The following is a 27239-nucleotide window of genomic DNA, read 5'->3' as shown; positions in this document are numbered from 1 at the left end:
AAACTTGGATGAGGACTTCTTTTCCTGGTTCTCTCCTTAGGACTGTATTCCTCTCTCTCCTTGACCCTAGACCTCTAGAAAGAAGCTAATTCTTTTTCCCTGACATCCTTTTAGCATTGTGTATTTAAAAACCTCTTCTCACCCCTCTGCCAAGGGAGGCTACCCTAGATCCTTATACAGCTCTCCTCCACGGGTGCTAGCTTTAATGTCTTAAGGAAATGGGACTAAAACTTTCTGGGCTTAATCTTTGGCACGTATTACGTTACGTTTTCAATTGGCTTATAATGCTTTGTGATGCAGAGTCGTTTAATAGTTCTGCAGTTAAATCCATCCGTCTTGTTTCTTCATAATATTTCATTGCTTTTTAGCTTTGAGAGTCTTTTTCAAACTTATTTACTCTTTCGATTTTTTTCCTTTAGTTTTACATGCATCTGGAATGTGTTTCTGTATGCAGGGTGAGGTGCACTGTGCGAGCGAGTTGTGGCCACGTAGAGTCCTGTAGAACAGCCGTATAATCTTGCTGGCGCACACCAGTGAGCCTCTGTTCTGGTGCTCATTAATTCTCGGCAGGTCGGCTAGGGCTCAGCTCATCCAGCCCAACCCCTGCTGAGCCTGACTTCAGGTTGGGGCTGAAATCAGATCTTGCTCCATGAGTCTCTCATCTTCTTTGGACCAGCAGGCTACCAGAGTACATTCTTTTTGTGGGGGTGGCTCAAATCTGAGGGGGCAAGGCCGGTCCTGGAGCTCACATTGAGCTTTTGTTTCCTTAGCATCTGCTCCTAGCCCACTAGCAGAAGCATTGTGTGCAGCCTGAAGTCAGGGGTGGGGAGGTTCTCTCTGCCCGCCTTGGAGGCGCAGCCAAGGGCCACAGGGAGTGAGGGACCGAGACCCAAATTCTGTCTCCCACACTAGCCAATTTCACCAGTATCCGCTTGAATAAGCCACCCTTTTCCCTTAAATGATGGATCTACAAAAGTGAGAGGAAGGAATAACTCCCCAGTGATCCTCAAACCCTCATATAACACGAAGAGAGGACATATATGTAAAAGACAGGACAGGACAGACAGGGGCCACTAAGGCCTGAGATGGCTCAGTTGCTGGAGCTCTGGACCCTGCGGGCAGTTCTCCATCCAAACAAGACCACAGACAGCAGATCTGAGGCCCCACCCCTGGTCCTTTGGGTGGGTAACTGGCCGATCCAGGTCACTAGTTAGCCAGGTGTGGATGTATACGGATGTATGCATGTGTACACACATGTGTGTGCATGCACACATGATTATGTGTATACGTGAGTGAGATTGTACCTTCCAGGTAATGACAAGAATAGTAATAAAGGCAACTGATCTTTTTGCACACTCCCTGAGTTCTAGGCACTGTTTGAGCCTGAACATCAGGAGGCGTGGTGGGAGAGGCTGAGCATTGATTACTTTCCACAAAGAGGCCGTTGTCCTAACCTTTTCCTTCTCGGTGATCAGCTGCTCCTCTCCTCTCCTCTCATTTAATAAAGATGGGGCAGGCAAGAGAGGATGATGTAAAATCCAATTAACTCAGGCTTCAAAAGGCATGATCTCCATGTGGTGCCAGTTCCCACCTCCATAACAGTCAGGCCCGGCTGCCTTGCTGGCTTCCTAGAGGCTGGTGCTGGGGAGCAGGGCTGCTGTGAGCATCCATTCCCCAGACAGAGCAGCAGAGGGGAAGGTCGCTCCCTCCCCCTCAAGGCAGGGGTGGGGGTGGAAAGGATGGGGAGTGCATTGCAGTGCGTGGGCCCTCAGCTGCCTGCTGCTGCCCAGTGCCCCCACTTCTCGGCCCCTCTGTTTTGACCAAACTCTCTGCTCCCCGAAAGTCACCACATGTTTCTCCTGGCCTGAGAGTGAGCCTCTTCTGAGGTTTGCAGAGACAGTCCCAGGTGCTGTGCAGGCAGCCAAAACCCATCTTGGGCAGAGGTGGGAGAGGGGGCTTTGCTGCTGGCAGATGCTGCTGTTCTCCAGCGGAGACGGGGGAATGCAGAGACTCGGTGTGTGCAGATGGGTGGGAGTGGAGAGGGAGCCTGGGGGACTGTGAGCAGGATCAATGCAGATGGTGTCAGTCGAATGCAATCTTGGTGACAGACGCCGATTTTGACAAAGCGCAGTGTGAGCCGTGCATGGCACATGAGCGCTTCTGATGTTTCCTGATGGCTACCACACCCTCGGTGCTGTCTCTCCTCCCTCTTCCACAGTGGTTTCTTCTGCAACCTACCATCTCCAGTGACTTCAGCACTAGCCCCTCCTGGTCCTCCTCACACACAGAGCTCATGATTCCCAAATCTCCCCCAACCTCCCCAAGCTTCAGCTCCACTCCTGCCAACTTCTCCAACCTCCTTCGTCGTCATCAGAAATTTTCTACCTCCACAGTCTCACCGTGAGCCCCTCCCTCACCGCAAGTTCCTTCCACTTCCTCCACCTCCACTGGTTGTAAAACAAGCCCACAGGTTCTTTGGCACTCTTGCCGTGGAGAAGGTGCGTCTGTTCACCCCTCTTGAATCTGGTGGACTTGTGGCTGCTTCTCCTACCAATAGATCATGGTGGAATTAACACGATGGGGCTTCTGAGGCTAGGTTGGAAAAGCCAGATGACATCTGCGTGGGTCTGTTGGGACACTCACCTTTGCAGCCCTGAGCTACCAAGAAGTTCAACTACCCAGAGGCTGCCATGATGTAAGGAAGCTCAGGTCACATGAAGAGGCCACGTGCACATGCTCCTGTAGAGAGCCCAGCCGAGGTCCCAGCCCACAGTCAGCACCAACCGCCAGACAGGTGATGACCATGCCTCCAGGTGATTCCGGCCTCCAGGAGTTATCTCCAGCAATTGAGTCTTCCCAGCTGAAGCTCCAGACATTGTGGAGCAGAGATAAGTCATTCCTGCAGTGCCCTGTAGGGTAGTTTGTTATGCAGCAATCGTTACTGGGGCCACATCCTTCTTTATATCTCTCCAAGGCTGGCACAGAAACACAGTTCAGGATCTCGAACAATTATCTTTCCTACCCCACCCCCTGCAGTTGTAAGGAACAGGAGAGGGTAGAAAGGATGTGTTGTAGAGGGAAATCATCAGAGGATTGCCGGATAAAATGCAGGACAACAAGTTTAACTGAAAGTTCAGATAAACAATGACTCATGTTTAGTATAAGTGTGTCCCATAGGATAGTTGGGATATATTTATATTAAATAAGCTATTTGCTATTTATCTGAAATGCAAATATTTTCTGGGTGTTCTCAGTTGTATTGGCAAAATCCAGAAACATTAAAAAGTAGAGGCCTAAGCTCCTAAACACCCTTCCCAATGTCGTGATGTCCAGGGAGGTCATGTTGCTTTGGAGGTCCAGTCTCTGAGTGGCCACAACCAGAGCCCCTGCAGTGAGGATGACCATAGACATTTTCTGTAGATAAGATGCATCTGTTCTCCCTGCTTCAATCTGGTGGACTTGTGGCTGCTTCTCCTACCAAAGGTCATGGCAGAAGTAACATGATGGGGCTTCTGAGGCTAGGTCAGAAAAGCCAGACAACGTCTGCCTGGGTCTCTTGGGACACTCACCTTTGTAGCCCTGAGCTACCAAGTAAGAAGTATTACAGGTCAGGCTGGGTGGTGTTATGATGGGATTGATCCTGGGGTCCTCCTTCCCCAGGCAGGCCATGCCCCCTTGGACTGAGGGAACCTTCATCTGAGGAAACAGGGCTTCTCCTTTTGCATTGGTTTCCACAGAGGGCAGTAGGGGCTCTGCCTGTCCCCAAGACCTGGTTGCTCCTGGTGCAGGTTCCAGAAACTGTCACTCTCTGTGGTTGGCAAGCATTCTGATACTTCAAGAAGTCATCTGCAGGGGCCAGACGATGGCTGCAACCAGAGGCAGAAGCTGGTTCTGCCCACAGGTTGATTTCCCCATTCCTAGGGTGAGGATGTCTTCATTCTCTCCAGAGCAAAACAGAGAGATGCCCATTCAGATTCTTCTCCTCCTCCCAGCCAGGTGCACCCCTAACTTCCTCGGCTCTTGCCTGACAAAGGAGAATGGGAAAAGGCTCTCATCCCCTTTTTCCAGCCAACTTGTCCCTTTCTTAGATCATGTGAGTTCATTAGCCAGGAATGAAAACCAGCTTACTCTCAACTTGCCGCTGTGTCTTCCAAATAGTAGTGGGCAGAAAACAGTCTAGTCTGCCTTTCAATCCCATAGTTCTCTCATTTAACTTCTCAGTCCCAGCTCATTAGGCCAAGTGATAATAATAAGTCGTTCTGTCTCTTCCTTCTGCCTCCCACCCTTCGCTGAGCCCTGATTGCAAGGGAGAGGGCTAGTGAGGAGAGCTTGGCTATGCACCCCCTGAGCAGCATCAGTGGAGGCCTGGGTTGTTGATTCATTCATTCAACAAATATTTATGAAGTTCCTAGTACAGGGCAGGTGCAGTTCCAGAAGCTAGGGCCAAGCAGTACCTTGGAAAGTCAAATGACAAAGAAAGACAAAAGAAAAGTCACCAAAGAAGTGAAGGCTCCTCTCCTCAAACAAAGGGGAGGCACCAGAGGGGAGTTGGGATTGGGTGCAAAGAGCAGCTACTACAAATTAAGGGGTACAGTATCCTTATTACAATACAGGTATTAACAGACACACCACCCATTTTTTTTTCCAACAAATGTTTGAAACACAGAATCGGTTTGGGGTAAAATGCAGCCTTGTGGATGAATGCAAAGGTACATAATCTAGCACATGCATTTTTTTCCCTATCTTCTCACTGTATTAGTTATCTCACACTGCATAACAAATTATCCCAAAATGTAGTGGCTTAAAACAATAAATGTTTATTGACTCCCACTTTATTCTATGAGTCAGGAATCTGGATCAACTCAGCTGGATAGTTGTGGTTCAGGGTCTTTCCAGAGGTTGCAGCCAAAATGCTGGCTGGGGCTGCAGTCATCCGAAGGCTCAGCTGGGGCTGGAGCAACCACATCCAAAATGGTGGTTGGTGCACTTAAATGGTGGTTGGTAGGAGGCTTTGGTTTCTTGCTTCTCTCCATGTGGTCCTCTCCATAGGGCTGCTCATGACCTAGCAGCTGGCTTCCCCACATCTGTTGTATCTTGTATAACCTAATCTAAGAAGTAACATGCTATCACTTTTGCTATATTCTCTTAGTCACAGAGACCAACCCTGGCACAGCATGGGAGGGCACTACACAGAGAGGTGAATACCAGGAGGTAGGGTCACTGGGATCATTCTAGAGGCTGGCCACCACACTCACCTATTCCTACTTCAAATCTCCTCTGATACTGTGTCTTTGGTCTATTCATTTAATAAATATTCATGGAGCACTTGCTATGTTCTGAGCACTGTTCCTCCCTCTGAGGATTCATAAGTGACTGAAAAAGAGCCAAACTGCTGCCTTCACACAGATGATATCCTCCTTGGGCTTGGGCCCATGCTAATCTACAAGGCTGAATAAGTGACTGGTTTAATGGAGGCAGATGACTGGGGCCAATCTCTAAAGCTGTGCCCTAACTTTATGTGTGTGTGTGTGCTCTTTCAAGAGAATATGATCTCTTTCCTCTTTTGTAGTGACCACTCTATAATGCCACTGTCGTGCTCAGATGTCCTGCTATAGCTGAAATCATTTCTGCAGCAACCTCTTGGAATTACCTTGAAGAAGAAGCCCAGTCAGATCCTCTGAACATTCTCAAAGGTAAGAAAGCTGTTTTCTTTGGGGTCAGATTAGTTTTAGGGGTGGTGGTGGTCAGTCAATCACCATTTGGAAACTGTTCCAGCCCAAACAATGTCAGAGTTCTAGTACCAGAACCACCCTCACCCCCACCTTCGCCTTCACCCCCTCCTCCTACACACACAGCCAAGGTTACGGCTTTGTGCTATAAAATATTTCTCACGAAGTCACTCTAAAGGGAGTTTCAAAAGGAAAATTTCAAAATAAGGTGTTTTGAGTAATGGCTACATTCCAGAAATAAAGCTACACCTCCCAGAGGGACAATTTGGATTTGAACTCCTCCTCTGATGGAGGAGTTCTTGAATGTTCTTTCCAAAAAGTTTGTTACTTTCTACTTAGACCATATAATTCCCACAATTGGAGATGACAAGAGCATATCTCTGGTCTCCTTTTCTTTTCTTTTCTTCTTTTTTCTCTTTCTCTCTTTCTCTTTCTCTCTCACTTTCTTTCTTTCTTCCTTCTCTTGCTTTCTTCTCTTCCTCCTTCCCCTTCTTCCTTCCTCCTGCTCCTCCTGCTGCTGCCCCTGCTTCTTCTTCATCCTCTCTCTTTCTCTCTCTTTCTCTCTCTCTCTGTCTCTCTCTGTCTCTCTCTCTCTCTGTCTCTCTCTCTCTCTCTCTCTCTCTCTCTGTGTGTGTGTGTGTCTCCCCCGCTCTCTCTCTCTTTCTTTTTTGTGTTATATCTGGTTATCCTAGATTTGGTTGGGAGGGCACCTTTTCCTGGTGAAGTTGCAGTGGGTAAGGACTGGCCATTCCTCTTGTCATCACTACCTTTTAGCCCCCTCCTCCTCTTTCTTCCTGGCCTGCCAGCCGGACACTCAGGCCTGGGGCTCCTTGGGGGCCGGCAGTCCCATCCTACTGGCTCTGCAGTGCAGCTGTCCTCAAAGGCTCCCTTGCCACTTTCTTTTGGGGAGGAAGCAGATGGAAACACACAGACTTGCTCAACTCTGTCTCTGGCACTTTGCCAACATCCTCCCTCACCCCGTTTCTCTGTCATGTCACCTAAGGATGTCCTCATCGCTTGGTAAATAATCACTGCATTTGATCTGTGTTCAGTCTGCCCTCTTTTCCTGCCAGTATGAATAATTTGGCGACATAAATACGGTCATCGGTGACCGTTTGAAAGCTCCTTTCCATCAAGTATGCCTTATTTATTTACTTATTTTTAATTTTTTTTTAAAAGGGAAAGAAACTGGAAAGTATCAGAGGAGGTTGTGTTTCTTCTGTCTGTAGAATTTCAGGATATTTGATAAAAAAAATGTTCTGACAGCTGGTAAGCTGAGGCTACTTTTAAGTGAGGGCTAATAAATATCCCATGGGATTTGGGGTTGGTGTCTAAGGAAGGGGATTGCCCCTTCCCTGGGTTGTGGTTCTTGTGTCACATGCAAAGCCCGGCTCAGCTGAGCAGGTTGGAGTGGTGTTGAAACGAATCCAATACTTCACCATCTGGCCCTGATTGTAAACATGTGTATACAAAGTGAGTGTCACTTCAGCTAATTCACCGGAGCCAGGCTGCTTTTGTGGTGGCTGCAGCTGTCCCTGGGTGGAGGGCAGAATGGTGGCCCCAGAAGACAGCGGGTACAGGTGGCCAGCCTGTCTTCCAGCAGGGCCCGTGGCCGGCAGAGGGAGGCGGCAAAGCTTCGGTCCACTGGGCCTGGACATCACGCGTCCACATTTCCTTTAGAGCTGATGGCGGCCTCATACCCAGCTGCCTGGTGATCATTGCTTTGAGAGCTAATAATTTTCCTTCGCACTGTAAATATCTCAAAGGCAGGTGGTATTACTCACCTGTTTCACCACGTCTGGAGACTTGGACTTGAGGTTATCATTGAGCTAGCAGCTACTTATTCAAGTCGACCTAACAGCTTTTCTGTTCTCTCTTTATTATTATTTTTTATGTTATTTTCTTTTTTCTTAAGACAGAGTCTTGCTCTGTCACCCATGCTGGAGTGCAATGGCATGATCTCGGCTCACTGCAACTGCTGCCTCCCAGGTTCAAGTGATTCTCCTGCCTCCTCAGCAGAAGCTGGGACTACAGTTGTGCGCCACTGCGCCTGGCTAATTTTTGTATTTTTAGTAGAGACAGGATTTTGCCATGTTGGTCAGGCAGGTCTCAAACTCCCTGACCTCAGGTGATCCACCTGCCTTGGCCTCCCAAAGTGCTGAGATTACACGCGTGAGCCACTGTGCCTGGTCTTTGTTTTCTTTTGCATTGATTTCTTCTACTTCTGCCTCTGCTGGGCAGAGAGAGGAGTGGAGCCCTCATCCTTCTCGGGGCGGAGAGATCTATTAATTAACAAGTTCTCTTTGTCTCTTGAGCAGGAAGCAGTGAGCTCTTAGTTCTCACTCTCCCCTAGGCCTCGGTGTTATCATCTTTCCAGTGGGTCACCGGCCCCACACCTTCACATGCATCCTCACCGTCCTCCAAACCCTGGTCCTTGTGGGAGGAGAAGGAGGCTGCAGAGTGACCTCGGATGGACAAGTGCTGCAGGGGGCTGGGTCCACTTCACAGTGACAAGTCACCAACTTCCATTCGCTGCAGCCCAGCCTCGTTCTTCCTGCACCCCCTGCAGCCTGTCTTGGAAAGTTTGGATGTCACCGGGTAGGCGGGTAGGCGTAGCTGTTGCTTTGTTCTAGGAAACAAAGAGTTGCTCCATAGGTTTGTTGTCTGCATAAATATCTTCTTTTGAGAAGTGTCTGTTCATATCCTTTGCCCAGTTTTTGATGGGATTGTTTGGTTTTTTTTCTCGTAAATTTTTTTCTTGTAAATTACAAGTTCCTTGTAGATTCTGGATATCAGACCTTTGTCAGATGGGTAGATTACAAAATTTTTCTCTCGGTCTGTAGGTTGCCTGTTCACTCTGATGATAGTTTCTTTTGCTGGGCAGAGCTCTTTAGTTTAATTTGATCCTATTGGTCAATTTTGGCTTTTGTTGCAATTGCTTTTGGTGTTTGGTGAAATCTTTGCCCATGTCTATGTCCTGAATGGTATTGCCTAGGTTTTCTTCCAGAGTTTTTATAATTTTGGGTTTTACATTTAAATCTTTAGTCCCTCTTAAATTAATTTTTGTATAAGGTGTAAGGAAGGGGTCCAGTTTTAGTTTTCCGCATGTGGCTAGCCAGTTTTCCCAGCACTATTTATTAAATAGGGAATCCTTTCCCCATTGCTTGCTTTTGTCGGGGTTGTTGAAGATCAGATGGTTGTAGATGTGTGGTATTATTTCTGAGGTCTCTGTACTGTTCCATTGGTCTATATATCTGTTTTGGTACCAGTATCGTGCTGTTTTGGTTACTGTAGCATACGTATCCCAGAGCTTAAAGTAAAAAAAAAAAGAGTTGCTTCAAGGAGGAGGCTGCTTCCAGGCAGGACCAAGAGGCCAAGTCTGCAGCCTGGCTCAGCTGGCACCTCCCAGCCTGACCCCCACAAGGTATTCAGAAGACTGGAGCTTCCCCTCTCCTACTCTCCACCCCCGACACCTAGTCTGCTCAGAAGAGTGAGTGACATTTCCCCCAACTCGCCCCTCCCATGCTCCTCAAAAACACAACAGATTTAATTTTCTACACACGTGAAGAAAATGTACTTTTCCAAACAGCCCCAGGGATCTGCGAAGAGGGAGAAAGTGAATCATCTTTCCTATTTTCTTCTATGGGGGAGCACAGCAGTAGGGATGGGAGAGAAGACATTGGCAGGACTGAGAGCAGCCCCCAAGACAGCCTCCTGGGCACCAGGGCTAGGGGGCTGCACTGCTGGCACTCAGGAATGGGGGGTGAGGGGCCACAGGGAGCCTGTGCTTTCTGTCCCCAGAGCCTGGCATCTGGAGGGTGTAGGCAGGACGCCACTGCCACCAGGCAGTCCCACAGTTGGGCTCTGCCAGGGTCAAGTCCCCTGGTGAGCCGGTGCTGTAGGGAGGCCACCAAAATGGGACTGCTTGGGGACAAGCCCCTCCTCCTTCCTCCGGGCCCCAAACAGCAGGCAGGAGGTGAGTGTGGTGGAGAGAGGAGCCCAGGGGAGACGGAGCTGTGATTCTCAGGAAAAAGGGGTAGGTGTGGGGATCTGGCAACCCAACATCCCAAGCCTAAAGAATCAAAATGAGACAATTCCACTGTGTGACGCCCTCCTCGTGACAGACGCCTAATTAAAACTGGACGGAAACAGGCAAGAAAACCACTTCATCTAGACTCTATTTGCCTTGCTAATTTAGGTGCCTGTGAATGTGTGTGCGTGTGTGTTTTCCTGTTGGGTGAGTGTTTATAAAATCTTAATTAGGTTGTGCGTATTGGAACAGAGATGGAAATGCGTCTTTTTTTTTTTTTCCTTCCCTGTAATGGTCTCTTCCCCAGGGGACATTAAAGCTCCATACACAACATTCTCTGAGTAGGGAAAGTAGTAATGGCCTTTGACGATGGGTTTCAGGGAGGAGGGAGAAGAGGCTCTCTGATTCAAACACAGATGGATGGCTGATAGCTTACATTTAAAAAAAATCAAAACCTCAAATTGGACTCAAAGAAGCTATTTATAACCTGTCAGGAGAAGCTCATATTTGAATATCAAACTCATTGAATACATTTTTTAACAACCTCTAATGTGGGAGTTCAGCAGGGGCAGAAGGGACTCACTGTGCTGAGTGATTAGTAGGCGTTCAAGTGTTCCTTGAAGTGAATGGAAGGGAGCCTGTGAGGGAGGAGTCAGGGAAATCCCACAATATCCTCTTCTCTCCCCCCTTCTCTGTCTCTGTCGCCTGGCCTGAGTCCCACTCCCGGAACTGAGGTCCGACGCCGCTCTTCTCGGTGCGTTTGAGGGGAGCGTGCTCAGGGAAGGCTGAAAGGGGCAAGATTGCAGGAGAGAGGACGAGGGAGCAGGAGGCTTGGCTTAGATGACAACCTTGGGGCAATTCAGACTGTCACTCCTCAGGGTGGCCCTTATAGAAGAAGCCGAGCTCCCTGGGCAGTTGCAGTGGGTGCTGTTCAACACTGGCCCATGTTCACGGATGGTGCTAGAATGTGGTCAGCTGGGATGCAATCCCCTCAGAGACACATCTTTGACTTGATCTTAGGCAGCGATAAGGGGCTATGCCGTTTGTTTCTCGGATGACCTTTCTGGAATCTCTCTATAGGCTCCCAGCACCTGCAGCTTGTGATCAAGGCTGAGATCTCCTAGAACGGAGTGGGGGATGGGGACATGGCTCTCGCGATGGGGGGTGATGATGCCTGCCAGCCCTTCCCTTTTCAGGGAGTCCATCGTGGCATTCCCTGAAGAGGGCAGCGCTTCTCACACCTTCCCCAGCAGGCACACCCCCGTACATCCTGTTAAAATGCAGATTCTGGCTGTTGCGGTGGCTCGTACCTGTAATCCCAGCACTTTGGGAGGCCGAGGCGAGCACATCACTTGAGGCCAGGAGTTCAAGACCAGCCTGGCCAACATGGCAAAACCCTGTTTCTAGTAAAAATACAAACATTAGCAGGCGTGGTAGTACACACCTGTAGTCCTAGCTATTCAGGAGGCTGAGGCAGGAGAATCACTTGAACCCAGGAGGTGGGGGTTGCAGTAAGCCGACATTGTGCCACTGCACTCCAACCTGGGTGACAGAGCAAGACTTCATCTCAAAAAAAAAAAAAAAAAAAAAGAATAAATAAAGATTCTGATTTGATAGGTCTGGGATGGGGCGTGAGATTCTGCACATCTAACCAGTTCCCAGGTGAGGCCGAAGCCACTGGTCCAGGGACCACTCTTTGAGAAGCCCGGTCTAGAGACCAGCACAGTGACTCTGGAACAGGAACTCTCAGCAGCCTCACCCAGGGGGCTAGTGAAGACCCAGATGGCTGGGCCCCACCCCCAGGGTTTCCAACTTAGTAGGTGTGGGCTAGAGACTGAGAATTTGTCTCTCTAACATTTTTGAGAGTGGTTGGTCTCTAGGAGTGCAGGGCCTGTCAGGGGAATGAGACAGCAAGAGGAAACAGGAGACAATGAACAGGGCACACCCCGTCCTGGGATCAGAGGAAGATGAACTGAAATCGGGCTTTGAAGAGTCAGTCAAATGCAGGTAAGCGAAGAGGAAGGGTGCATTCCAGATGGGGGACCATTTTGTGTAAAGCTGCAGAAATAATAATTTTTAAAAAACACAATTTTCAGCATTGAACTACCTTCTGCCTCCCAGCCCTTCTTTCCTTTTCAGGATCACAAAGGGGAAGGGCCATCCTCCCTCTGCTGGGACCAGAAGCAGATCCACTGTGACTGCACATTCCAACATTCCCAGAGAACCTGGAGAGATTTTGTTTTTTTGTTTTTGTTTTTTTTTTTGCTCTTGTTGTCCAGGCTGGAGTGCAATGGTGTGATCTCAGCTCACTGCAACCTCTGCCTCCCAGGTTTAAGTGATTCTCTTGCCTAAGCCTCCCTAGTAGCTGGGATTACAGGTATGTGCCACCACGCCTGGCTAATTTTTTACGTTTTTGGTAAAGATGGGGTTTCTCCATCTTGGTCAGGCTGGTCTTGAACTCCCAACCTCAGGTGACCCGCCTGCCTTGGCCTCCCAAAGTGCTGGGATTACAGGCATAAGCCACTGCGCCTGACCCCTGGAGAGCTTTTAAATATCATTGATGCTTCAGTCTCTTCCTTCCAGGAGATTTTGAATTAACTGGTTTTCGGTAGGGCTCAGACATTTGTGTTTTAGGATTTTTTTTTTTTTTCCCCCTCAAATGAAGCTCCTTCCAAAATCAGGGCTGAGAACCGCTGGCCTAGACCCAAGTATACTGACTGCCATGCGCCAGCTGCTGGTTAGTTGGGGAATCAGGCAGAGTATTGCCCCTTCCCTTATTCTCTGCATCCTTACCACGCCCCCTGCCCCCAAAACAGTTAGCTGAGTATCTGGTAAACACCTGCCCTGTTCCACCCAGCGTGGGGTGACCTACTTTTTTGCCTGTGGCTTCTCTTGCACATGGGGACTCTGGGGACTGAGGGGCAGATGGAAATGTCAGCATGTCTGTTGATGCTGCATTTGGGTGTCACCCAAGCGCTTGTTTCCCTGTCAGATTCCAGATGCGGTGTTTAGAAAGTAAACCACTGCTGCCAGGCACTTGCCAGGGAGATCAGAGCACCCGGCAGCATCCTGAGACATCCTGGGTTCTGGCTGCCAAGCGCTGGCAGCTTGGGGTTCAGGGCAGAAGGAGGCCCATGCGTGGACTGCTGCTTGAATGTGGACTCTGGGTGGACAGCAGCACGCCTGGGGCAATCTTCGCTCCCTGCAGGGCCTCCGTCACCTCCACACTGGCTTTCCCAGCTACCAGAGAGCACATGGGGGCACACCTGTCCACATCCAAGTTTGTCTGGGACACTGACTGGGGTGCTGTGATGCTGAGGGCTGCTTGCAGGTGTCCCCACTCAACAGCCTTCATTGTGAGGGGATGCAGGGCCATGCAGGGCAAGACAGCCAGCCCTGAGGGTCCATCTCGAATGGTTCCAGCGTGGGACCAGATCCCTGGAAGTTGGCCCAGAGGCTCAGGACATGACACTTTTCTCCTTCTGCCTCTTCCTTTTAAGGAAAGATAAAGAGAGGCTGGATTCCATCCTTTCTGTGGACCCAGTGAGGGGGTGTGGGCAGGACATTGCACAGCCTTCTGACTTAGAAAGTCTTGCATGTCCGTCTCTGCCCTTGGGTGCCTCAGAGGTGTCTTCTGGGGCTAGCAGACCAGAGGCAGGAGTAGGAGGAGCTGAGCTTGTGAGATGCACCAGCCCTGGGCATAAACTCAGGCACGAGCTTCCTTCTGGGAAGTGTTTCTGCTCGCCGCGAGTCCCCAGCCACTGCCCTGTGTCACGCGTGTTTATTAATCTTTGTACACGCAGCAAAGAATATCGTGCCTCTCCACACAGCTCTCAAGAATTTCAATTATTTAGTGTTTGCCTCCCCATCCCCACTTTTCAGTAGGATCTGCTGTGAACATCTCCTGGGCTGGGTTTCCGGAAGAATTGTTTGTCTCATTTTGATGAGAGAGTTTGAGAGAAGTGTGTGGACGTGGATGTACCTGGCTCAGGGCGGCTTTGGCCTCTCCTCCCCAGCCTTCCATTTCTCCCACTGATGAGGAGAAAGTGAGGTTCCCCCCATCCTGCTCCCCTAAATGCTGCTGCCAGTTCCAGAGCTGCCAGCTCTGGCCTCCCATTGGAATTACTGCTCCCCAGAAGTTTGATCCTGGAAGGTTTGGGACATTTTTCTAGCCCACAGCCACTTCTCTCCCTGCTTAGAGAGGCAGGATGGGAGAGGAGGTGAACAGGAAAGGGGCTGTTCTGGGCTCACTGGAGAATACACTGACAGGAAAGGGGGCGGGGAGGGTTCCCCTCCCAGCAAAAGGTGCCGCTCAGGTTCAGCATCTTCTCCCTCCAGTTGGTCCCCAGAGAGCATGCAGGTGTGTGTGTGAACAGGAAGTCATCCCTTGCGCTGGGCTTGAGAGGGTGGGTGGGTTTGTGGCCATGGAAGGGATGCCCCACCTGCCCCTGCGGGACTGTGCTGCTGGGCTGCAGGGGAGGGAACCACAGGTGCTGGAGCAGGAGGGGCTCCGGCCTTAGGTGGAGGCAACTGTCTTGAACATCCCTTCCAGCCGCAAAAGCTAGGGCTTCTAAGGCTCTCAGAATAAGGAACAATGGAGAGGACCTCCCAGTCCTCACCTTTGAACATTTAAACATCTATTGTTTTCCCTTTAGTGCAGAATGAGGGAACAGCAGTGGTGGTGTAAACCTATGGAACCAGACCAGGCTCCAGCCTAACTCAGTCCCCACACCTGCCTTCATCTCGGCCACACCCAGCACCCTCCTCCTCCCCAGCCTGCTCACACAGGTGTGCCACCAGCATGCCTCCAGCCTTGATCTCTTTCAAGGTTCAGCTCAAACACCTTCATTCGGTGTTGCCTTGATGTCTTCGGCCTCCTCTCCTGCCCCTCCCACCCTCCCAAGCAGGAAGCACTCCTCCTTGAAATTCTCGGAATGCTTTCTCTACACTTTGTCAGGGTGCACATCAATTTCTCCTTTTTATCCTAGTTTCCTACCTGCATATCTTATATCATCTCCGAGTTGGCAAGCTTCTTAACGACAGGAGTCATAGCTCATCCACCTTTATGGCCGCACTGCACCCAGCCCTGCAAATGTTGATTGAATGAACAGAAACTCAACCTCATGACATTCTGGTATGTGTGTCATCGTGAGGTCGTTCATCTCTGCTTTGCTGTTGAAGTCGGGGGCATCTCCTGGTCTAGGGAAGGTGGAGGAGAGAGACTCATTCTTCTGAGTTGTCAATTTACAGCTGTTTCCTGGGCGCTTACAGTGTGGTGGTGTTAGGTGCTGAGGAGCTACAGGCATGGACAGGACTCAGCTGGATGTCACTCTCTACCTCCCAGCCTCCCCCTCATGGATTAACAACTCCCCAGTCTAAGCTGATCCCCCATCTAGTCCAGCCACAGCCAGTGATGGGGATCCTACTGTGAAGGCTTCTTGGTTCTCCTGGTACCTCCGCTAACCTTACCTCTTGACCCTCTTAGACCTGCCCTTCTTCTTTGTTTTGCATGTCTTTAATAAGAATCATTTATTTTCACTCTTAGTCACTCCGTTTGTCCGTCCTCTGCACGTTGTTTCACACATGAGTGTCTGTTGTACTTGTGAACTTTAGAGGTTAAGGCCATACACCCCTCGCAAGCAACCTTTTGAGATTTACCTGGTAAAACATGCTGCTGCTTCCCCCAAGGTGTCCCACATCCATTGGTTTATTTGCCTTGTAGTATAGTTATTGTATTAGATATTGTGTTAGTATTGATAAAAGACTAAGCTGCTATAATACAATTGTTTAAGCAATAACGTAGTGGTTTAAATAACAAAGTGCCTTTCTCTCTTACCCAATACTTGAGGGGTGAGTGGTTTGGATTGCTGGGGCCTCTCTACTCTTCATGGACATGGGAGAACAGTTTGCTCTGCTCTGTTGTTCTGTCTTCCCCTAGGTACTGTTGTCATAGACGTGGCTCAAGCTGGGTTGAAGTGGGATCGATCCAGTAGGAAGGAAAAAGAAAGCTTGGAGAAGCCTCTTGCTGAGGCATTACTTCTCAGTGAGGCCTATCTTGGCCATTGTGAGAGCCAGGTTTCTGTAGTGATAGCACCATGTAAAAAACAGTTCCAGGAACCCCACATTGTAGATTGTGGTAGACAGAATCCTAAAAACGTCTCCAAGATTCCCATCCTTTTGTTATTCAGTCAAACACTAATGTCTGAGTAAGAGCCTTCTCCAAGCTTCCTCTCTGCTCCAAGAGCAGAGAGGCCCCACCAATCCAAACCACTCATCCCTCAAGTATTGGGTAAGAGAGAAAGACTGTTATTTAAACCACTGCACTATTACTTAAACAATTGCTTAAAGTCCCTGCTGTGAAGGGACTTTGCAGATGTAATTAAGATCACTAATCAGCTGACCTTAAGATAGATTATCTTGGTGATATGGTTTGGCTGTGTCCCCACCCAAATCTTATCTTGAATTGTAGCTCCCCTAGTCCCCATGTGTTGTGGGAGGGACCTTGTGGGAGGTAATTGAATCCTGGGGGTGGGTTTTTCACATGCTGTTCTCATGATAGTGAATAAGCCTCATGAGATACGATGGTTTTATAAAGGGCAGTTCCTCTACACACACTCTGTTGCCTGCTGCCATGTAAGACATGACTTTACTCCTCATTCACCTTCTCCCATGATTATGAGACCTCCCTAGCCATGTGGAACTGTGTGTCCATTAAACCTTTTCCCTTCATAAATTACCCAGTCTCGATTGTGTCCTTATAGCAGCAGGAGAATGGACTTATACAGTAAATTGGCACCGGTAGAGTGGGGTGCTGCTGTAAAGATATCTGAAAATGTGGAAGTAACTTTAGAACTGGGTAATGGGTAGAAGTTGGAACAGTTTGGAGGGCTCAGAAGATAGGAAAATGAGACTTGGAAGACTCAGAAGACAGGAAGATGTGGGGAAGTTCGGAACTTCCTAAAGACTTATTGAATGGCTTTACCAAAATGCTAATAGTGGTATGAACAGTAAAGTCCAGGCTGAGTTGGCCTCAGATGGACATGAGGAGCTTCTTGGAAACTGGAGCAAAGGTGACTCTTGTTGTGCTTTAGCAAAAAGACTGGCGGCATTTTGCCCCTGCCCTAGAGATCTGTGGAACTTTGAACTTGAGAGAGATGATTTAGGGAATCTGGTGGAAGAATTTCTAAGCAGCAAAGCATTTGAGAAGTGACACAGCATAAAAGTTTGGAAAATTTGCAACCTGACAACGTGGTGGAAAAGAAATATCCATTTTCTAAGGAGAAATTCAAGCCAGCTGCAGAAATTTGCATAACTAATGAGAAGCCACATGTTAATTGACAAGACAATGGGGAAAATGTCTCCAGGGCATGTCAGAGACCTTTGAGGCAGCCCCCTCCCATCACAGGCCTGGGGGCCTAGAAGGGAAAAATGCTTTGTGGACTGGGTCCAGGGACCCCTGCTCTGTGCAGCCTTGGGACATGGTGCCCTGCATTCCAGCTGCCCTCAGCTCCAGCCATGACTAAAAGGGGCCAAAGTACAACTCAGGCCATTGCTTCAGAGGGTACCAGCCCCAAGCCTTGGCAACTTCCGCATGGTGTTGGCACTGCAGGTGCACAGAAGTCAAGAATTGAGGTTTGGGAATCTCCACCTAGATTTCAGAGGATGTATGGAAACACCTGGATGTCAAGGCAGAGGTGTGCTCCAGGGATGGAGCCCTCATGGAGAACCTCTGCTAGGACAGTGGGGAAGGGAAATGTGGGGCTGGAGCCCCCACACAGAGTCCCCACTGGGGTACTGCCTAGTGGAGCTGTTAGAAGAGGCCACTGTCCTTCAGACCCCATAATGGTAGATCCACTAACGGTTTGTACTGTGTACCTGGAAAAGCCACAGACACTCAATGCCAGCCTGTGAAAGCAGCCAGGAGGGGTCTGTACCCTGCAAAGTCACAGGGATGGAGCTGCCCAAGGCCATGGGAGCCTACCTCTTGCATCAGCATAATCTGGATGTGAGACATGGAGTCAAAGGAGATCATTTTTGAACTTTAAGGTTTAATGACTCCCCTATTGGATTTTGGACTTGATCAGGCCTCTAACCCCTTTGTTTTGGCCAATTTCTCCCATTTGGAATGAGTGTATTTACCCAATGCCTGTACTCCCATTGTATCTAAGGAGTAACTAACTTGCTTTTGATTTTACAGGCTCATAGGTGGAAGGGATTTGCCTTGTCTGAGATGAGACTTTGGACTGTGGACTTTTGAGTTAATGCTGAAATTAGTTAAGACTTTGAGGGACAATTGGGAACACATGATTGGTTGAAATGTAAGGATACGAAATTTGGGAGGGGGCAGGGGCAGAATTATATGGTTTGGCTGTGTCCCCACCCAAATCTCATCTCTAATTGTAGCTTCCATAACCCCCACATGTCGTGGGAGGGACCTGGTGGCGGGTAATTGAATCATCGGGATGGGTTTTTCCCATGCTGTTCTTGTGATGCTGAATGAGTCTCATGAGATCTGATGGTTTTATAAAGGACAGTTCCCCTGCACATGCTCTCTTGCTTGCCACCATGTAAGACATGACTTTGCTCCTCCTTCACCTTCTGCCATGATTGTGAGGCCTCCCTAGCCATGTGGAACTGTGAGTCCATTAAACCTCTTTCCTTTATAAATTACTCAGTCTCAGGTATGTTCCAATAGCAGATGAGAATGGACTAATACACTTGGGTTACCTAGGTAGACCCTGTGTAATCAAACAAGCCCTTGATAGCAGATGGAAAAGCAGAAGAAACGAGAGATTCCAAGTATAGGAAGGCTTCAGTGTGCCATTGCTGCCTCTGAGATATCAGAACTAGAGAGAGAGAGGCCTCTGGATGCTGAGAACAGCTCCCAACCAACAGCAAGTAAAAAAAAAAAAAGGGAATCTTAGCTTTGCATCCACAAGGAACTGAATTTAACCAATGACCTGAATGAGCTTGGAAGAAAATTCTTCCCACAGCCTCCCAATAAAAGCCCAACCAGCAGACACCTTGATTTTGTCCTTCTGAAGCCTGGAGCCAAACTGGACTTCTGATTCACAGAGCTATTGGAATCACAGATTTGTGTTGTTTTAAGTGGCTATGTTTGTGGTAATTTATTATGGTATCAATAGAAAACCAGTACAGAAGTCTTAAGTCATATTGTATTTCATGTGAGTGGTTGACAAGTTGGCTGCGATTGGGCTGAGTGGGCTGGGTGTGGCTGAGCCAGGCTGACTGCAGGCTTCATGCACCTGGGTGTGCTCTTCACATAGCAATGACAGAGGCAAAGGAGGCCAAACCAAGGCTCACAAGCACACGTGAGGCCTCTGATGCATCACAGCAGCTGACATCCCATTGGCCCAAGCAAGTCACATGGCAAAGCCCAGCATCATGGAGTGGGAAAGGTATTACACCTGCTCTGGGTGGGAAGGGCACTGCTAAGTCACCCACCAAGAGCCAGGATATCAGATTCTGTTACCAGGAGGGTGTGGAAAGCTGGGGACAACAATCCACTCTATCCACACTCCCTCCTGAAAATTCAAGCCAGGTTTGGTTCCTCACGCCTGTGCCTGTGGTTCCAGCTACCCAGGAGGCTGAGGTGGGAGGGCTGCTTGAGCCCAGGAGAACAAGGCTGCAGTGAGCTGTGATCATGCCACTGCATGCCAGCCTGGGCAACAGAGAAAGATCCCATTTCTTAAAAATAACAAAAAAGAAAAAGAATATTCAGTGTTCTCCCTCTTTCTGCTCTATTTTATCCTAGTACTCCCACCTTCCAACATGCAATTCACCTACTTCTTGTTCTTGTGCTTGTGTGTGTGTGTGTGTGTGTGTCTCCACACTAGAACATAGTAAGCCCCATGAAGGTGGGAAGTATTGTCTGTTTTGTTTTCTGATGTATCCTAAGCACTTAGATCAGGCTTGGAACATAAACTGAAGTCAATACATATTTGTTGAACGAATGAATGATCCTAGTTGTGGTACCACGACCAAGGTCCTCATCACGGTCTGTGGTTCATTTTGTGTAGAAAAAGCAGCTCCTACCCCCTATACCCTAGTGAGGTGGACAGAAGCCTCATCACACTGCAGAAACAAACTCAATTCCCGGCCCTGGTTTGGAACTTCCAGTGGTCTCAAGGGGTTGTAGGAAATTCTAAAAACAACCCTCCAAAAAATCCACTGTGATAGCAAACCTTTTCCTCCCTCTGACTGGTGACTGGAGGGGCCCCTGTCTATAAATTCGAACAATAGGGCATGCCAAGTCCCCAAAGGCTTCACTCCTGGAGCTAAAATAATAATCTCTTGTTTTTGGCAGGATTTTCTGGACACCACTTAGCTTCTCTTGGGCATGAAAGGATGGGCAGTCCCTGCCAAATGTAACCACCACACCGAGAAGTTGGCCAAGGTTGTTAGCGCCTTTCTTTCCGAGTCAGCTAATTGGTGGATTTAACTGGTGTTGTGTGCCAGGCGTGGGCTTCTGTTAACCCTTTCAGTCCTCAGAAGCACAGATGTTGTTACTCCTTGTATAGATAGGAAATGGACTCATTTTCCAAAGATGAGCAGACAGAAGTGATGGCGCAGAGCTTCGAGGTCAAGCCTGTGACTCCAAGGCCAGTGCTCTTTCTACCACTTCCTTTGGCTGGAAGATTCTATAATTTCTAAAACTGGACTTGCACAGGGGATGAGCAGAACAGTTCTGGGCCCTGCGGGCTGGTGGTGATGTGTACATATCTATGTGATCTTCCATAACCCATGACTTGACTTTTTGTGTACCCTTAACCTTGTGTGCTCTGAACTTTCCAGGACTCCCAGGCTCTGAATATAAAGGCAGTGCTAAGGCCCTGAAGGTGGTGGTGGGGGTGTGTGCAAGAGCACAGGGGAGGGAGAGGCTGGCTTGATAACACGGCCTTGACTGGGAACCACTGCCCTGTGGACCTGGACCCATCATCGTCATCACCACCTGTGATATTAGAGCATCATCTATGCTATGTTGGCTTTTGTCCATGGTTCCTCGCTCATGACTCCTATAGCCCTTATTATACTGTTGGGGGGCTTTAGGCCTCAAAAGCAGGCCTCAAAAAACAGAATCTCTCTCTCTGAACTTTTCCTGCCCTCCTTTTACCTGGCCAAGGCAGGACTCCAATCTTCCCCAGCTTTCCGTCTTGGAGCTGGCCATAAAGAAATTCTCTGACCTTCCTTGTCTGATTATAAGTCAGTAGAGGCCCCCATTTCAGAAGAGGTCCTGCCCTGTACCCTGGAGGAAGGAAGGCTACAGAGAGAGGCCAAGAAGAATCTGAACAGACAGGCCTGGCTGGGTTTCCCTGCTCAGCTTATTAGTATTGAGATCAATACTAATTGTTTAGTCACTTTTTGTTTAGTCACATTTCTACATGGTTGTCAATCATGTCTATCCAATGAAGTCTCCATAGAGAGCCCAAGAGGACAGAGTTTGGGAGCTTCTGGATAGCTGAGCATGTGGAGATCTCAGGACGGTGTCTACCCACAGAGGGCGTGGAAGCTCCACGCTCCTTCCCCCATTCCTCGACCTGTGCATCTCTTCATCTCTATCTTTCGTCTATCCTTTAGAATATAGCAGTGAATGTAGGAAGTGTTTTCCTGAGTTCTGTGAGCTGCTCTAGCAGATAATTGAACCCTAGAAGAGAGGTATGGGAACCCAAGTTTACATCCAGCAGGTCAGAAGCCCAGGTGAAGCAAACTGGGGCTTGTGATGGGCATTGGAAATGTGGGGGTCACTCTTGTAGGACTGAGCCCCCCAACCTGTGATCTGACACTATTTCCAGGTAGATGGTGTTGGGATTGAATTGGGGTGGGAGGATACCCAGCTGATGTTCCCTGCAGAATTGATGACTTGCTTGGCATGTGGGGAAAAAACCCACATGTTTGGGCACAGAAGTCTTCTGTGTTGATTGTGATAGGAGGAGAGAGGAAAAGCAGCTTGAATTTTTTCCACACAGACCATCACGACACGATGACTAATAATATTTATTGAGCATTTGCTGCACACCAGGCATCCAAAGAAAACCCATAGTGTAGAGAGTAGAATGATCCTCGTTTTGCAGAAAAGGAAACTGAGGCACAGTTCAGGATCCTAACAATAGCCACTCAGTCAGTGTCAGAGCTGGGGTAGGGCTCAGCTGGCAGATTCCAGGGCCCTGAATCCTAATCTCTATGCTACATAATATCTGGAGAAAACAGAGATTATGCTTTCATTGAAAATGCTACATTTATTGAGTGCTCCAGACTCACTCACTCAGAGTTAGAGAAGGGAAAAGGAGGGCAGGGTGCCAGATGACCCAGGATCAGAGAGGCCCTGATCTCCCTGGGATGGGGGGTGGGGGGAGTGATACCAGCAGTTGTATTAAAATGCAAATTTCTGCCTTGCTTGCTGGTTTATCATCTGACTCGTTATACAATTTGCCAGTTATAGAAGAAAAATTACCATAATATGGCCCTAGGGAATGGTTGTAAAAAGGAGACCAAACGTTACTTATCGGCAGTTCCACTACCATTATCTTCCGCGTTTGTTCTTTTTCTCCCTAGAAAAATGAAACCATCAATGGCAGCGACAGGGTGCTGACCAGGCGGAGGGAGCACGCGGGAGCACAGAAGCTGTGTGTGTACTTAGCTTCCTCCCTCTGTACTCTCTTCACTCGGCCCCCAGGCCCGCCACTGTTCTCTTCCTGGGGCAGCTCCCTCTGCTGAGCCGGCTGGATGGAGATTTTCCAACCAGAAAGAGGAGTGGAGCCTCGGTAGATTAAGTTCAGCTGTCTCCTTCATTGTACTGGCTCAGGGCTGGCCGGGATCCTCTCTGCTGGGAGCTTGAGGCGGAGGTAGGACGGCCCAGGAGGACCTGGGGAGGATCATTCCGCAGTCTCTGCAGGTGCTGGTCAGGCTGTGAGCGCTCAGGCTGCAGGTAGCTGGGCTTCCACAAGAGGGCAGGTGCTCTGTGGGGTACACCCCTGGATCACCCCTGCCCTGGCAATAATTCATGCTCCTGAGATACCTTTCCAGTAGGTATCTTCCAGCGTTCCCCTGCTCCCAGGCTCCGTGTGGGTAGGGGCTGAGTCTTCTTCAACTTGATTCTCTCTGCATCTAGTCCAGTGCTGGGAACAACATAAGCAGGAAATAAATATTGGATGAATGAATGAAAGTGTCTGCAAGCACGTGTCTGTGTATTTTCACGTTATTCTAAAGTTGTCCTCCCCATGGGCTGCCTTCTTTTAGCTCCAGCCAAATCTTCGCCAAGCCCTACAGCCTCCGGTGGTTTCTCAGGCTTCTCTACCCAGCATATTAAAACAGGGGATCAGATAATGATGCTCTCCAGGCTGCCCTTGCATACCATTGCGATATGTATGGTTTTCACAAACCTTGGGTTTCCTATCATTCTTGTGCACTCCACCACGGACTGAGAACTTCCTCTGTCTTCATTCCTGGGGTACCTGCTCCCCAATCATTTATGCCACAATATGAAAGGCAAACTTTCTGTGCTCCTCCGAGTTAAATTTACAAAAGACAAATTCTAAGCAGTGCACCAGGCACTCTGTGACTATGTCTAGCAGTGAGGCCTCCAACATCCAGCGTCCTGGACTCTCTGCAAAGAGAGTTGAGGCACGGATTATTTGTTTTCACACTTTTTTTTTTTTCCTTTTGAGACCGAGTCTTGCTCTATCACCCAGGCTGGAGTTCAATGGCTTGATCTCAGCTCACTGCAACCTTTGCTTCCCAGGTTCAAGTGATTCCTCTGTCTCAGTCTCCTGAGTAACTGGGATTACAAGTGACCGTCACCACACCTGGCTAATTTTTGCATTTTTAGTAGAGATGGGGTTTTGCCATGTTGACCAGGCTGGTCTCGAACTCCTGACCTCAGGTGATCCACCTGCCTCAGCCTCCCAAAGTGCTGGGATTATAGGCGTGAACCACCGTGCCTGGCTGCTTTCATGCAACTTCTTAGCTCAAGCTGGAGGAGCCAAGTGCTGGCATCTGGGGGTTAGATGGCTTAGAACACACATTTCTAGTTTGATTTCTGGCTGTCCACCCCCATTAGGAGCTAAAAATGTTGGTATTCACATTCTCGGGTGGCAAGTGGATCTAGAAGCCTCATAGAGAAAGCAGTGCCTTGTTTGTACCTCTGAGTCTTTTGTCTGAGGGAACAGGCACCTCCCCATGGCCAGAAGTTTCTTTTTCCAAGAGGAAGATGAGAATATGGAGTAAGAGGATGCATGCCATCTGGTGATCATCTCACAAGTGCTTGGAGCCAGGGTCAGCAAACACAGCCCACCAGCCAAAGCCAGCCTGCCATCTTGTTTTTATAGCCTGAGTGATAAGAATAATTTTTTTTTTTTTACTTTTTCAAATGGTTGAGAAGCCATCAAAAGAATATTATTCTATGACATGCGAAAATGATATCAAATTCATATTTCAGTGTCCATAAATAAAGTTTTATTGGAACACTGCCACGCTCATTCATGTACATATTGTTGAGGGCTGCTTTGGCACTACCACAGCACAGCTGAGAAGCTGTGACAAAGATGGTGGGCCTGCAGAGCCTGTACAATTTACCATCTGGTCCTTTACAGAAAACATTTGCTGACCCCTGCTTTGGAGACCAAATCGTCCCTCTGCCCTCACCCCGTCTCCCGATGTGTCACCTGAACAAGCTGAGCATCATGGGAAATTTTCTTGCCTCTTGGGTGGATTTTTCAAAATAAAGAGAAAGAGCGATATTGAAGGATGAAGCTGGGAACTAGTAATTCTTGGAATATCATATTTCTTGTGACCTGGCTCAAGTCATCTTAATTTCTCTCTGGGCCTCATCCTTCTCCCCCTGAAAAATAGGGCTGCCGGGAGTGATGGGGGAGCCAGGCGCATAGCCTTGTCAGTGTTCATCTTGGAGCCAGACCTCTGAGGACTGGCCTTACTTAAAGTGCTTCATCGGTGCCTGCCTTGGGTGTCCTTGTCCTAGTCAGACATGTCTCGGTTTTTGTTTCTGAAGATATATATCATAACAACATGCGTGTGCTTTTAAATATCCCATTTAAAGATATTTATGGCTGGGCGTGGTGGCTCATGCCTGAAATCTCAGCACTTTGGGAGGCAGAGGTGGGTGGATCACGAGGTCAGGAGTTCAAGACCAGCCTAGCCAACATGGTGAAACTTCATCTCTACTAAAAATACAAAAATTAGCCGGGTGTGGTGGTGGGTGCCTGTAATCCCAGCTACTTGGGAGGCTGAGGCGGTTGGATCACGAGGTCAGGGGTTCAAAACCAGCCTGGCCAACATGGTGAAACCTCATCTCTACTAAAAATACCAAAAATTAGGTGAGCATGGTGGTGGGTGCCTGTAGTCCCAGCTACTTGGGAGGCTGATGCAGGAGAATTGCTTGAACCTGAGAGGCGGAGGTTGCAGTAAACCGAGATCGTGCCACTGCACTCCAGCCTGGGCAACAGAGCGAGACTCCATCTCAAAAACAACAACAAAAACCTACCATGGGCAAACACTGTACTATACACTAAGGCGATGCAGGGAAATCAGTAATACAAGGGCCCTGTGCTCAAAAAGCTTTAACACGCGTGATGCTATTATGTGCACACTCGTCACAGGACGAAGACTCAGACGGCTGAACACCCATTGCAGTGTGCCCACCACTTTGCGTTCACGATTCTCACACCCACCCCCTGCAGGAAGACAAAATTAGCTCCCTTTACAGAAGAGGTAACCAAGGCTCAGTACCCAAGCTTCCCTCATCTAGTGGGTGGTCTCCAGATCTGTTGGGTCCAAAGCCCAAGCCTGTCCCACTGCCGATAGAGCGCACAGCTTCTGCCTCAGAGAAAGAAAGATGGCGCTACTGTTGTTCCCTAGACTCAGCTCCGCGGAAAGGAAAAAGGAAGGGTGAGCTGGTTTATTTTGGGGAAATCTCCCCATTAATTCTTAGGGTTCACTGAAGAAAGAAATTTTCTATACTTAGGTCCCCAGGGAGCTCTGCTTCACTTTCAGATTAGCAGCTGAGACCAAAGAAACACCAGGAAATGTACTTATTTCATTCCGCCTTGAATTACTCCCTGGCACCTCTGACTTCCTTGCTGGATTACAAAATCCTTGGCTGCAGGGATAGTCTCTCAGTCACCCTTAGATCTCCCAAACATGCCAGGTGTGGTGGCTCACGCCTATAATCCTAGCACTTTGGGAGGCTGAGGCAGGCGGATCACCTGAGGTCAGGAGTTCGAGACCAGCCTGGCCAACATGACGAAACCCTGTCTCTACTAAAAACACAAAAATTAGCCGGGTGTGGTGGCACATGCCTATAATCCCAGGTACTAGGGAGGCTGAGGCAGGAGAATCGCTTGAACCCAGGAGGCAGAGGTTTCAGTGAGCTGAGATTGCGCCACTGCACTCCAGTCTGGGCTACAGAGCAAGACTCCATCTCAAAAACAAATCTCCTAAACAGACAAATACTAAATACTTACTGTATGCCAGAACTTATGCTGGCTGTGGGACACGTGCTTTGTATACGGTAAGTGTTCACAGAATGCTTATTATGTAAATGAGTCTCTGCTGATTAAGTTCACACCAATGCCAGACTTTTTCTAGGAGCTTCCAGGAGATACTGGAGTCCTTGAAAAAAGAGGGAGGACACGGATATTCAGGGAATCTGTATTTCTCCCTTCACCGATTCCATCCTGCATCTCTGCTCTGAAAGGGATGTTCTCTCCATCGCTGGGTGGGGCCACCAGGTTCGTTCTCAGAGTTGCTGCTTCTTCCAAAGGCCAGTTCTGAAAAGCCACAAAGGAGGTGAGGTTTCTCCTCCAGCCTCTTTTTCTTGATCTTTTAGCCTGTCCTGGAATCTCGCTTTCACTGTAACCTCATTACCATTTTCAGTCCTCATGGACTCTTCTATTATTATTATTATTATTATTATTATTATTATTATTATTTTATTATTTGAGTCAGAATCTCGCTCTGTCACCCAGGCTGGAGTGCAGTGGCACCATCTTGGCTCACTGCAAGCTCCGCCTCCTGGGTTCATGCCATTCTCCTGCCTCAGCCTCCTGAGTAGCTGGGACTACAGGCGCCCGCTGCCACGCCTGGCTAATTTGCTGTATTTTTAGTAGAGATGGGGTTTCACCATGTTAGCCAGGATGATTTCTATCTCCTGACCTCGTGATACACCCACCTTGGCCTCCCAAAGTGCTGGGATTACACATATGAGCCACCGTGCCTGGCCCATGGACTCTTATTTTTAAGAGTCAAAAATCAAATGATCCCAAATAACAAAGACTTCAAGTATTACTAGGAGAGGACCCACCATTTCCCTTCATGCGTTGGCAATAGAGGCATGGTGTGTCCAGAGAGAAGTCAGGTTTCCTTCCCCTCCAGCCTCGGAGAGCCTCCTTCCGTGCTGGGTCTATTGTTAAAGTCTCCAGGCTGGCTGTCCCTCCTGAACCCTCTAG

General features: G+C 48.7%; 1 long non-coding RNA gene across 1 annotated transcript in view; it reads left to right on the top strand.

Annotated features, from left to right (window-relative positions):
• Window positions 1–5687, top strand: part of LOC105469108 (uncharacterized) — a 28168-nt gene extending 22481 nt beyond the window's left edge. The window contains exon 4 of the long non-coding RNA XR_011615291.1: window positions 5570–5687. This is a non-coding gene — a long non-coding RNA (uncharacterized lncRNA). The remainder of the gene's footprint in view (window positions 1–5569) is intronic.
• The last annotated feature ends 21552 nt before the right edge of the window (window positions 5688–27239 follow it).

This window comes from Macaca nemestrina, chromosome 17 (genome assembly GCF_043159975.1).
Source record: "Macaca nemestrina isolate mMacNem1 chromosome 17, mMacNem.hap1, whole genome shotgun sequence".
Classification (NCBI taxonomy): domain Eukaryota; kingdom Metazoa; phylum Chordata; class Mammalia; order Primates; family Cercopithecidae; genus Macaca; species Macaca nemestrina.
Note: the sequence above shows the minus strand (reverse complement) of the source record. Positions and strands in the feature narration are given on the sequence as shown.